This window comes from Saccopteryx bilineata, chromosome 12 (assembly GCF_036850765.1).
Source record: "Saccopteryx bilineata isolate mSacBil1 chromosome 12, mSacBil1_pri_phased_curated, whole genome shotgun sequence".
Lineage (NCBI taxonomy): Eukaryota > Metazoa > Chordata > Mammalia > Chiroptera > Emballonuridae > Saccopteryx > Saccopteryx bilineata.
Window position 1 is genome coordinate 7,807,343 of NC_089501.1, and position 13,711 is coordinate 7,821,053.

General features: G+C 40.9%; 1 protein-coding gene and 1 non-coding gene across 2 annotated transcripts in view; both read left to right on the forward strand.

Moving 5' to 3' along the window:
- SLC16A10 (solute carrier family 16 member 10) overlaps positions 1-13,711 on the forward strand; it is a 157,667-nt gene that overhangs the window by 57,556 nt on the left and 86,400 nt on the right. The gene's annotated exons all lie outside the window — the stretch shown is intronic.
- LOC136316559 (U2 spliceosomal RNA) lies at positions 3,912-4,102 on the forward strand. The gene has a single exon (XR_010727780.1). It is a non-coding gene; the product is annotated as a U2 spliceosomal RNA (small nuclear RNA).

Consider the following 13,711-nt stretch of genomic DNA (forward strand, 5'->3'; position numbering starts at 1 on the left):
CCCTGAGCCACTGCCTCCAGCTATGAGCAAACTTGTCCATTTTACCCGAGTGAGCTGTTTGACTGTTATTATTTCCTATGTATGCCATGACCTGGGAAATATGTGGAAGTGAAGCTTTAGTTCACTTTATGTCTAGATGATCTTAGGATTGCTTTAACATTCTTTATATAGAGATTCTAAATATTTTTAATAAACCAGAAAAATATGGCTTCTTAGAGATTTCCTCTCAAGGGATAAGTTCATCTCTCCTTTTCTTCCTGAAAGAAGTAGGTGAGTCCAGGTCGGTTACCTCAGTTGGTTGGAGCATCGGCCCAAAGTGCAGCAGTTGCCGGTTCAATTCTTGATCCAGGCATATACAGGAGCAGATCTGTATTTCTGTCTGTCTCCCCCTTCCTCTCTCTATAAAATCAATAAAATAAAATAAAAAAGAAGTAGGTGAAAAGTCGGAGATTATCAGATTTGAATGACTTGTGAATTTATGGTTCATATAATACAGATATGGATGGTCACATATAGAAAGTACTTATAGCTATGTGTTACAGGTATGTGTATATGCATAGGTCCATGTACAAGCATGTATTTCCTAGTTCTGTCAGCAGAGAGGACAAACTGTCCTAGTCAAGAAGAGTTGAGACAGTAACTGAAATAATGTTTATTCTGGCTAGAATCCTAGAACAGATAAAGGACATTAAGTAAAAACTAATCTGAATAAAGTATAGAATATAGTATAGATGGAATAATATATCAATATTGGTTCATTAATTAGATATACCATACTAATATAAGATGTTAATTAGTAGGAGAAGCTGGATGTCAAGTATATGGGCACTCTTTACTGTCTTCACAATTTTTCTGTAAACCTAACAGTATTCTAAAATAAAGCAGAGAAGTCTTAAGTTTTGATCTTACTGTTGAAATAAGACTTATTTTTTTCTGAGAATTAGGTTTCTGAGAATTGTAGGTACAAGTTAGCCAGGTAGTCAGTATCCATGAAAGCATAGAATAGAACCTCAAACTACCTGTAGTTTTAAGGCAGTTCAGCAAGTGTCAGAACTATGATCCTAACTGCCAGCACCAAAAAAGCTGCTTTTCTAATCTGTGCGCCTCATGAATGCCAGTTAGTATACAAAAGTGATGGAGAAGGGGGGCGTGATAACACAGCTCTTCTATTATATTTTTGATGGCTGTGTGTGTCAGAGACAGAGAGTCAGAGAGAGGGACAGATAGGGACAGACAGACAGGAAGGGAGAAAGATGAGAAGCATCAATTCTTCATTGTGGCACCTTAGTTGTTCATTGATTGCTTTCTCATATATGCCTTAACCCGGAGGGGTGTGTGTATGCTATAGCAGAGTGAGTGACCCTTTGCTCAAGCCAGCGACAATGGAGTCACGTCTATGATCCGATGCTCAAGCCAGCAACTCCGCGCTCCACTGTGCCTTCTAAGGCATTTTATTTGATATTTTAAAAGAACTATTATTATAATGTGAAGAGAAGCTTTAATTCCAGATCAGTGGTAAAAATGGAATTGGAATATTTCAATTTTGCCAAAATAGCCTATCGTTTTTAAAGTGAGCTTTCTAATGGAAGAAGTTTGAAAGTTATTTCCCCAATATTTAGCTCTTTTTTGTAAAGCTATTCTACCTCCTCTAGAATAACTCTTTTGAGAATCTGAAAGCTAACTTCCTGTATCTTTTTATTCAGTATTTTGAACAAACAGAAAAATGCAATGAATAATATAACAGATGCATTTCTATATGCCCACTCCTCATATTCTAATTTTCTTTCCTTTTAAAAAGATGTAAAATGTAATATCCTCGATCATGGTCCCTGTATACCTCTCATTATTCCTAATCTCCTTCATCCATGCCTTCCCAGAGGTAATCACTATCCTGAATTTGTTTTTATTATTCCCATCATGTTTTATACTATTGCTATGTATGTGTGAATCTGTATTTCATTGTATGTTATACCGTTTCTTTATTTGTTCTAGTGTGTTTAGGTTGTTTCCAGCTTTTTACTGTTATAAACAGTGCTTCAGTACTCGTGTCTCCTTGTGCACGTGTGAAATTTCTCTGGAGTACATATCTGGAAGTGGCAGTGCTAGCATGTAGGGTTTGCATATCTTGACTTTTCTAGATGTTACCAAATTGCTGTTCACAATAGTTATTTCAATTGGTATATGTAAGAGTTCCCATTTCCTCATGGCCTCACTAAAATTTGTTATGGTCAGACTAGTTATTCTTTGCCAAATTATGGTGATTTATTGTTTTTTTTAATTTGCATTTTCCTGATTACCAGTAAGCATCTCTGTAAATGTCAACGGGCCATTGGGTTTTCTCTTCTATCTCTTTAATCCCATCTCCTTGGCCCATATTTTTGTTGAGTTGTCTTTCTTATTGATTTATAGGCTCCCTTTATAAATGCAAGATGGTAATAGTTTACTAGTTAATACTGCAATGATCTATGCTATCGATCATCTCTTTTTGATTTAGTTCTAGGGTCTTCAGAGGCATTGAAGTTGTAATTTTTTTTTTATTCAGTGAGAAGAGGGGAGGCTGAGAAACAGACTCCCGCTTGTGCCCTACCGGGATCCACCAGGCAAGCCCTCTAGGGGCTGATGCTGTGCCCATTTGGGGTGTTGCTCTGTTGCTCAGCAACTGAGCTCTTCTTAGCGCCAGAGGTGGAGGCCATTGGAGCCATCCTCAGTGCCTGGAGCCAACTCTGAACCATAGCTGCAGGAGGGGAAGAAAGAAAGAGAGAAGCAAGAGAAGGGTGGAGAAGCAGATGGGCTCTTCTCCTGTGTGCCCTGACCGGGAATCAAACCCGGGACATCCATATGCCAGACTGACACTCTACCACTGAGTCAACCAGCCAGAGCTGAAGTTGTAAATTTTTAATGAGGTCAGATTTCATTCATATTTTCCTTTATGGTTTGTACTTAAGTCTTAAAAATCTTTCCTATCATGAGGTCAAAATATTCTTTTAAAAAAATATTTTATTGATTGATTTTAGAGAGAGGAGAGAGAAAAAGAAAGAAGGGGCAGTGAGGAGTGGAAGCATCAGCTGGTAGTAGTTGCTTCTCATGTGTGCCTTGACTGGGCAAGCCTGGGGTTAGGAACCAGTGACATCAGCATTCCAGGTCGATGCTTTATCCACTGCACCATCAGAGTTCAAGCCAAAATATTCTTTTTTTTTTTTTTTTTCTTTTACAGAGGCAGAGATAGACAGGGACAGACAGACAGGAACGGAGAGAGTTGAGAAGCATCATTCATTAGTTTCTCGTTGCATGTTGCGATTTCTTAGTTGTTCATTGATTGCTTTCTCGTATGTGCCTTGACCGTGGGCCTTCAGCAGACCGAGTAACCCCTTGCTGGAGCCAGCGACCTTGGGTCCAAGCCAGTGAGCTTTTTGCTCAAACCAGATGAGCCCGCGCTCAAGCTGGCGACCTTGGGGTCTTGAACCTGGATCCTTCTGCATCCCAATCTGACGCTCTATCCACTGCGCCACCACAGGTCAGGCCAAAATATTCTTTTTAAAAATTTATTTATTTATTTATTTATTTAATTTTTACGGAGACAGAGAGTCAGAGAGAGGGATAGATAGGTACAGACAGGAATGGAGAGAGATGAGAAGCATTAATCATCAGTTTCTCGTTGTGGCACTTTAGTTGTTCATTGATTGCTTTCTCATATATGCCTTGACCAGGGGGCTACAACAGACCGATTAACGCCTTGCTCAAGCCAGAGACCTTGGGTCCAAGCTGGTGAGCCTTGCTCAAACCAGAGGAGCCCGTGCTCAAGCTGGCGACCTCGGGGTCTCGAACCTGGGTCCTCTGCATTTCAGACCGACGCTCTATCCACTACACCACTGCCTGGTCAAGCCCAAAATATTCTTTAAGATACTTTTTTCATTGCTTCTTGGCCTTTTGGCTAAGATCCAGTGTAAGATACTTTTTTCATATTTAACTTTCTAATCTGAAATAAAACATTTTCTTTTTATTATTATTATTATTTTCTTAACTGAGAATTGGGGAGGCAGACAGAGTCCCATATGTGCCCTGACCAGGATCTACCCTGCAAGCCCTCTATGGGGCGATGCTCTGTCCATCTGGGACCATTGCTCCATTGCTCAGCAACTGAGCTATTTTAGTGCCTGAGGTGAGGCCATGGAGCCATCCTTAGCACCTGGGGCCAACTTGCTCAGTACCTGGAGCCCACTTGCTCCAAGTGAGCCATGCCTGTGGGAGAGGAAGAGAGAAATATAAGGAGAGGGGGAGGGGTGAAGCAGATGGTCACTTCTCCTGTGTGCCCTGACCAGGAATTGAACCTGGGACAACCAAACATCAGGCCAACCCTCTACCTCTAAGCCAACTGGCCAGGGCCCATTTTCTTCATCTATTGAATTTTTTTCTTCAGTGACTTTTTTCATATTCAGGATTGCTAATGAAGAGTCTTTTTTTTTTTTCAGATTTTATTCATTTTAGAGAGAGGAGAAAGAGAGAAGTGGGGGGAGCAGAAAACATCAACTTTCATATGTCTGAATAGTCTTTTTTATGCCCTTACCCTTGATTTTCTTTGCTTGTTTTGTCATTTCCTTTTTATTTTATTATTATTATTATTTGCAAGAGAGAGAGGTACAGACAGGGACAGACAGACAAGAATGGAGAGAGATGAGAAGCATCAACTCATAGTTGTGGCACCCTCGTTGTTCATTGATTGCTTCTCATGTGCCTTCATGGGGGGAGGGGGGCTCCAGCCGAGCCAGTGACCTTGGACTCAGGCCAGCAACCTTGGACTTCAAGCCAGCGACCTTTGGGCTTAAGGCAGCAACCATGGGTCATATCTATAATCACATGCTCAAGGTTATGAGACTGCACTCAAGCAGGTGGGATGAATTCATGCTCAAGCCAGTGACCTTGGGGTTTCAAACCTGGGTCCTCAGCATCCCAGGCTGGTGCTCTGTCCCCTTTGCCATCACCTGGCTAGGCTTTAAGATTTTATTTATTGATTGTACAGAGAGAGGAGAGAGGGAGGGGGAGGAATGAGAAGTAACAACTCATAGTTGCTTCACTTCAGTTCATTGATTGCTGCTCATATGTGCCTTAACTGGGCAGGCCCAGGGCTTCGAACTGGCAACATCAGTGTTCCGGGTCGATGCTCTATTTACTGTGCCACCACAGGCCAGGCTGTCATTTCTTATTTCTTTTTCTGTTTGTTTGTTTTTAAATGAAAATTCTTTCCTCTTTTTTTTCTTTTCATTTATTTCTTTGAAAGTTCTCAACATACTTATTTTGGAGTGGTAGTCAGGCTGGTCTATAGGATTAATTTTATGTGGAGTGATGCTATTTGCTAATTTTGTTGGTTGTCTTTCTTAGGATTGTATTGGCTTCAGTTTTTTGGAATTCGAGTTTACAGGATCATTTTGAGTGGGAGGTATATTTTGTTTGTTTGATTCTCTCTTTCCTCACCCTCCTTACCTAATGGTTTCTTCCTCCTTGATTTCCCATTTTAGAACCAGGGCTTTTAAATTTCTTCTCCATATTAGCAATGGAAATCTCAGACACAGCCAGGGAACTAATGGGGACCTTGTTTCAGAGCCAGATCAGGAGAGTGAGTCTATGTGCTACTCCTTCCTTAGAGCCTTGTAGTGTTCTAAATCTTAAATCTGTATAGAAATCATTGAGTTCCCCCCAACTCTCTCTCAGCTCCAGCCTCCTTTCTCCAGGTATTGGGGAGTTTCAGCTCTGGCCTCAGTTAATCAGGTTAGCTCTCCTTTTCTGGTTCAAAGGGAGCACTTTTAGTGTTCTTTGTCTGCCAATGCCTGCTTCCAGACTCGAACCTGAACCTCAAAGGACATGTCCAACCTAGCCTATCTCTTTTTGCAGCTAGTCAGCAGCTCATGACTAGGTCTTTATTGTATTTTTTTAAAAATACTTTTAACTTTATTGCTAATTTGTGTTGGGAACAACAGATGATGCGAGGAAGTGTGACTTCGCTGTGTCATCTTGATTGGGGTCTGGAATTTGTGTTATTGTAGCTCGATTGTAAGCTTCTCCAGGGAGGGATGGCTTTTTATCAAATTCAAGTATGGTGCCTGGCTCTGGTGCTCATGGTAGATGTTTTTTAATGAAGGACTATTGGGCATGTCTTCTTATTCCTGTTACACCTGGAATGTTTAGTTTGAATCCCTCTAAAGTTGCATAACCTTGGCAAATTGCCTAACATCTCTAATCTTTTTCCCCATATTTAAGATGAAGATAATATACCTCAAAGGGTTGCCTAAAAGATCTAAGACAGTTCTCTGCAGGTCCTTCCCATGGATTAAGAGGCATTCCAGAAAGGTTAGTTCTCTCCTGCATCTGTCGCCACCCCACCCTCGTCAGTGATTAACAATTTCCCTGGCAGAGCAAACAATTTTCTGCAATTGTTGGATATAGAGTTCTATATATGTCAATTAGGTTAAGATGGTTGACAGTGTCATCTAGACTTGAATATTTTATTGATTGTTTTTGGTCTTCAGTTCTACTAATTACTGAGTGATGTGCTAATAATACAAATATGATGTAGATTTATCTAGTTCCTCCTTTCTGTTTTATTCTTTTTTTTTTTACTGTTTTTTATTGGCATTGGTTTTTTCTTTTCTTTTTCTTTTTTACACCATCTGAAAGAAAGAGACAGGAAGGGAGAGAGCTGGAGATAAGCATCAACTTGTAGTTGTGGCACTTGAGTTGTTCATTGATTGTTTTCTCATATGTGCTTTGATGAGGAGGGTGGCACTGCAACTGAGGCAATGGCCCCTTGCTCAAGCCAGCGATCTTGGGCTCAAGCCAGTGACCATGGGGTCATGTTTATGATCCCACGCTCTAGCTGGCAACCCCACACTCAGGCTGGAGATCCTGTGCTCAAGCCAGATGAGCCTGCGCTCAAGCCAGCGACCTTGGATTTTCAAACATGTGTCCTTAGCATCCCAGGTCGATGCTCTATCCATTTTGCTACCACCTGGTCAGGCCCTGTGTTTGTTTTTTATGACATTTTTTGTTCCTGTTGAAATCTTCCATATAGGTTCTGCACATTTAAGGTATGCAATTTGATGAGTTTTGTCATATGCATGTAAACTAGTGGAACCACTACTATAGTCAAGATAATGAACATGCCATTACATTAAAAAAGTTTCTTTGTGCCCCTGGGTAATCCGTTCCTTCAGCTCCCCCCCTCCCCCTCTCCAACTCCCAATCAGATAAACACTGATGTTTTCTCTGTCACTATAAATTTCTTTTTTTTTAGAATTTTTGTCTACATGGAATCATACTTTATATACTCCTTTGTTGTTGATTTCTTTCACTGAGCATGATTATTAGTTTTCATCTATATTATTATATTTATCAATAGTTCACTCCTATTTATTGCTGAGTAGTATTCCATTACATGAATACAGCATAATTTGTTTATTCAATCACTTATTTCTGGACATACGGATTTTTTCAGGTTTTTTATTATTAGATAGCTATAAATGTCTGTATACAAGATTTTCTATGGACATACACTCCATTTGTTTTTTTTTGTTGTTGTTGTTTTTAAAAGATCTTATTTATTGATTTCAGAGAGAGAAAAGCAGGGAGTGGGGAGAAGTGGGAAGGATCAACTTGTAGTAGTTGCATCTCGTATGTGCCTTGACTAGTCAAGCCCAGGGCCTGGAACCAGCAACCTCAGGGTTCCAGGTCGATGCTCCAGCCACTTCACCACCACAGATCAGGCTGAACACATGCTCTTGTTTCTCTTAGGTAAACACTTAAAAGTGGTATAGCATCTCATATGGTAAGGTTATATTTAACTTTTAAAAAAATCCTAAACTGGCCCTGGCTGGTTGGCTCAGTGGTGGAGTGTCGGCCTGGCGTGTGGAAGTCCCGGGTTCGATTCCCAGCCAGGGCACACAGGAGAGGCGCCCATCTGCTTCTCCACCCCTCCCCCTCTCCTTCCTCTCTGTCTCTCTCTTCCCCTCCTGCAGCCGAGGCTCCATTGGAGCAAGGATGGCCCGGGCGCTGGGGATGGCTCCCTGGCCTCTGCCCCGGGCGCTGGGGTGGCTCGGGTCGCACCCCGGAGGGGCAGAGCATCGCCCCCTGGTGGGCGTGCCGGGTGGGTCCCGGTCGGGCGCATGCGGGAGTCTGACTGTCTCTCCCCGTTTCCAGCTTCGGAAAAATACAAAAGAAAAAAAAAAATCCTAAACTGTTTTCCAAAGTGGTTGTACAATTTTATTTTCCGAGGAGCAATGTATGACAGTTCCAGTTGCCTTACATCCTCACCCAACACCTAATATGATTAGTCTTTTTCTTTTTAGCCATTCTAAGAGGTGTGTGTGGTTTTTCATTATTTCATTTATATTTCCTTCATGACTAATGATGTTTAACATTTTTTCTTATGCATATATCCATTTGTATATCTCTTTTTAAGAAGTGACTTCTGCCCATTTTTAAATTGGGTTGCTTTGTTTTCATTGAGTTTTGAGAATTCTTTAATAAAATCTGGATACAAGTTTATTATTAGATATATAATTTTCAAATCCTTCCTCTCTCTGTTTGTGGCTTGTCTTCTCATTCCTAACAGTGTCTTTCAAGGAGAAGTTGTTAGTTTTAATGAAGTTTAGTTTATCAATTGTTTTCTTACATAGATTGTGTTTTTGTTGTATCTAGAAAATCATTTGCTAACCCAAGGTCACAAAGATTTTCTCCAATGTTTTCTTGTAGAAGTTTTCTAGTTTTCAGTTTCACATTTAAATTTTATGATTCAGCCCTGGCTGGGTAGCTCAGTTGGTTAGAGCATTGTCGTGAAGCGCAGAAGCTGCCAGTCTGGTCCCCGGTCAGGGCACGTACAGGAACAGATGAATGTTCCTGTCTCTCTCTCCCTCTCTTCCTTCCCCCTGTCTTTCTAAAACCAATACAATAAACATTTAAAAAATAAATAAGATAGAGTTTATGATTTATTTGAGGTAATTTTTTAATATGATAAGGTAGGGATCAAATTTTATTGCTTCCTATATTTCTGAAGCACTATTATTAAATATGTATAAATTTGTCATTGGTATATCTTCCTGATGCATTGATACTTATCATTATTGATGTACCCCTCTTTGTTTTTAATGCTAGTTCTTGTCTTGAAGTCTATCTTGTCTAATATTTGTATAGCCACTCCAGCCTTCTTAGGGTTATTTACATGGCAAATCTATTTTTATTTTTAATTTTTTTTTAATTTATTCATTTTGAGAGAGGGAAGGAAAAAGAGAGAGAAGGGGGAGGGAGGAGCAAGAAGCATCAACTTCCACATGTGCCTTGACCGAGCAAGCCCAGGGTTTCGAACTGGCCACCTCAGCTTTCCAGGTTGATGCTTTATCTATTGCGCCACCACAGGTCAGGCTTTTTAAATATTTTTAAAAAGATTTTATTTATTGATTTTAGAGAGAGAGAGAGAGAGACAAAGACAGGGGGAGGAGCCCTGGCTGGTTGGCTCAGCGGTAGAGCGTCGGCCTGGCGTACGGGGGACCCGGGTTCGATTCCCGGCCAGGGCACATAGGAGAAGCGCCCATTTGCTTCTCCACCCCGCCCCCCTCCTTCCTCTCTGTCTCTCTCTTCCCCTCCCGCAGCCAAGGCTCCATTGGAGCAAAGATGGCCTGGGCGCTGGGGATGGCTCCTTGGCCTCTGCCCCAGGCGCTAGAGTGGCTCTGGTTGCGGCAGAGCGACGCCCCAGAGGGGCAGAGCATCGCCCCCTGGTGGGCAGAGCTTCGCCCCTGGTGGGCATGTCAGGTGGATCCCGGTCGGGCACGTGTGGGAGTCTGACTGTCTCTCCCCGTTTCCAGCTTCAGAAAAATACAAAAAATAATAATAATAATAAAATAAAGACAGGGGGAGGAGAGGAATGGGAAGCATCAAACCACAGTTGTTTCTTGTATGTGCCTTGAGTGGGCAAGCCCGGGGCCTCCAAATGGTGATCTCAGCATTCCAGGCTGATACACCATCCACTGAGCCACCACAGGTCAGACTTTTTTCAGTTTTAAAAATTTTACACTTATTTGTGTTTTTTTATTTAAAGTGCATCTCTTTAAACATGATATAATTGATTTTTGAGTTTTTATCCAATCGGTCTCTGCCATTTGATTGGAGTCTTTAGTCTATTTTTATTTTATTTTTAAAGATTTTATTTATGGATTTTTAGAGAAAGAGAGAGAGAGAGGCAGGGTGGGGGAGCAGGAAGCACCTACTTGTTGCCTCCCGCATGTGCCTTGACCAGGCAATCCCAGGGTCTTGAACCAGTGATCTCAACATTTCAGGTTGATACTCCATGCACTGAGCCACCACAGGTCAGGCCAGTCTATTTTTATTTAGTGTAATTACTGATATGGTCATATTTAGGTTTGACATTTTGCTATTTGTCTTCTATTTGTCTTATCCGCCTTTTCTTCTGTACCTTCTCTTCTGCCTTCCTTTGCATTAATCAAACAATACTTAGTAATCAAAAATTTTTTTTCTCCGAAGTTAGAAGTGGGGAGGCAGTCAGACTCCCACATGTGCCTGACCAGGATCCACCTGGCATGCCCACCAGGGGGCGATGCTCCGTTGCCGCTGGAGCCATTCTAGCACCTGAGGTGGAAGCCATGGAGCCATCCTCAGTGCCCGGGCCAACTTTGTTCCAATGGAGCCTTGGCTGCAGGAGGGGGGAAGAGAGAGAGAAAGGGAGGAAGGAGAGGGGGGAAGGGTGGAGAAGCTGATGGGCGCTTCTCCTGTGTGCCCTGACTGGGAATCGAACCTGGGACTTCCACAAGCCAGGCTAATGCTCTACCACTGAACCAACTGGCCAGGGCCTTAGTAATCAATTTTAATTTCTCTGTTGGCTGTTTAGCTGTATCTCCTTGCATTATTTTTTACTACTTACTTTTAGCTGGATATAGAACTCATGATTGACAGGGTTTTTAAAAAATCTTACTGTACTTTGAATATGACAGAACCTATGGTACTCCATTATTTCTTATGAGAAGCCAACTGATAATGGTATTATTGTTCTCCCTAGATATAATGTCATTTTTTTCTGGATGCTTTCAAAATTTTCTTTTTATCTTTGGCATTCAGAAGTTTAACTCTGATGTGCTTAGGGTTTTTTTGTTTGTTTGTTTTTTGCTTAGTGTTTGTACTGCTTGATGTTATTTGAACTTCTTAGGTCTATAAGTTAATATTTTTTACAAAATAGGTGATTTTTCAGCGACTGTTCTCCATATATCTTTTTCTGCTTTTTGTTCTTCCTTCTAGGATTTCAGCTATGCTTATCTTGGGTTTCTTGATTTTTGTCTTACAGATCTCTAAAACTGTTCATTTTTATTTAACATTATGTTTCTTGTTTTTTGAATTGGGTAATTTCTGATTTCAAATTCCAAGATTATTTCTTATTATTTATCTCCATTCTACTAGTGAACCTATTAAATATCTTTTTCAGTTATTTTACTTGACCTAGAAAAATCTTAAATATTAAGCCCAACCACTGCCTTTCACTGATTTGCATTCTCTTTTGGCCATACATTGAGAGCTGAGGATTTGTTCTTAGTATGGAGTAGGAAACAAAGAGGGTCTGGATAGCTAAAACTATAAAGCTGCCTGGTATTTTTTTAAAAAGTTTTTCAAAAACTTGGATGTCTCTCTATAACATCAAACACATACACAGATTAAAGCCATTATTATACATTAAAAAATTTTTATTTATTGGCCCTGGCCAGTTGGCTCAGTGGTAGAGCATCAGCCTGGCATGCAGGAGTCCCAGGTTCGATTCCCGGCCAGGGCACACAGGAGAAGCGCCCATCTGCTTCTCCACCCCTACCCCTCTCCTTCCTCTCTGTCTCTCTCTTCCCCTCCCACAGCCAAGGCTCCATTGGAGCAAAGTTGGCCCTGCTGAGGATGGCTCCATGGCCTCTGCCTCAGGCGCTAGAATGGCTCTGGTTGCGACAGAGCGACGCCCCAGATGGGCAGAGCATCGCCCCCTGGTGGGCATGCCGGGTGGATCCTGGTTGGGCGCATGCAGGAGCCTGTCTGACTGCCTCCCCGTTTCCAACTTCAGAAAAATACAAAAAAAAAAATTATTTATTATTTTTTTTATTATTTTATTTATTTGAGAGACAGAGAGGAACATTGATCTATTCCTGTATGTGCCCTGACCAGGGATTGAACTGACAACCTCTGTGCTTCAGGACGATGCTCTAACAAATGGAGCTATCTGACCAGGGCCTAGTATACATTTTAAATTTTTTATTTTTCAATTACAGTTTACATGCAATATTATTTTATATTAGTTTCAGGTGTACAACTATTAAACATTTTATTTATTTTTATTTATTTACTTCTTTTAAGTGAGAAGAAGGGAGATAGTGAGACAGACTCTCACGTGTGCCCCACTGGGATCCACCTGGCAACCCCACTCTGGAGCCAGTGCTTGAATTAACCGAGTTATTCTCAGCACCTGAGGCTGATGCTCAGCCCAGCTGAGCTATCCTTAGTGCCTGGGGCCCATGCTTGAACCAATTGAGTCACTAACTGTGAGAGGGGAAGAGGAGAGAAGGGGAAAAGGGATGGGAGGAGAAGCAGATGGTCAGTCACTTCTCCTGTGTGCCTGGACCACGAATCAAACCCAAGATGTCTGCATGCTGGGCCAATGCTCTATCCACTGAGCAATCCGTCTAGGGCCTATTATACACTTTTGACAACTATATTTCCTAAGGAATTAAGCATATTCTCTGGTATTCTGGTTGTACCTCTATTTGCATATATGCTAATAGACTGAAAATTATTTGAAGGTAGAGAAATCTCCTCAGCCTAGGATAGTGCTTAAACATTAATTGGCACTTTTTTTTTAATAATTTTATTTTTTTAATGGGGCGACATCAATAAATCAGGATACATATATTCAAAGATAACATGCCCAGGTTATCTTGTCGTTCAATTATGTTGCATACCCATCACCCAAAGTCAGATTGTCCTCTGTCCCCTTCTATCTAGTTTTCTTTGTGCCCCTCCCCCTCCCCTCATTGGCACTTTTAATATGATGGGAGAGAATGTTATTCCATAGTTTAATTTGAAAAATTTAAATTTATTTAATTTAGTGAGGAGAGAGAGAAGGGAGGAAGGAGCAGGAAGCATCAATTCCCACATGTGCTTTGACCAGGCAAGCCCAAGGTTTTAAACCAGTGACCTCAGCATTTAAGGTCAACGCTTTATCCACTGTGCCGCCACAGGTCAAGCCTTATTCCATAATTTAAATAGCACCTCTTTCATTGGAAAAGATTTATTTCTTCAACAATTTTAGGAAACCCCATGTGGGTGTTTGGTTGAATTACGTAGAGGTACTAGGTCTAGTTTGCATTTTTTAAATAAGATTTTACCTTGCTGGATATAGTGACTATGTATTTGACTTTCTCAATTGTTAAATGAACTTAATAACTACATTCTTTGGCATACAAAAATATTTTATCATTTCAACAGCTAACACTTGAGTTTTTATTAATAGTAATCCCAGTCAGACTAGGAAGAGGTGAAAGAGAGTAACAGTCTTATATTTTTATGGTGTATATGAACCCATAACACCTTGGATTCTTTGGGATACTGGATTAAAACTTTATAAAACTAGAAATTTTATGAGTTTACAATGGCAAATAATTATTCATTGAAGAATTAATTTCTTGAA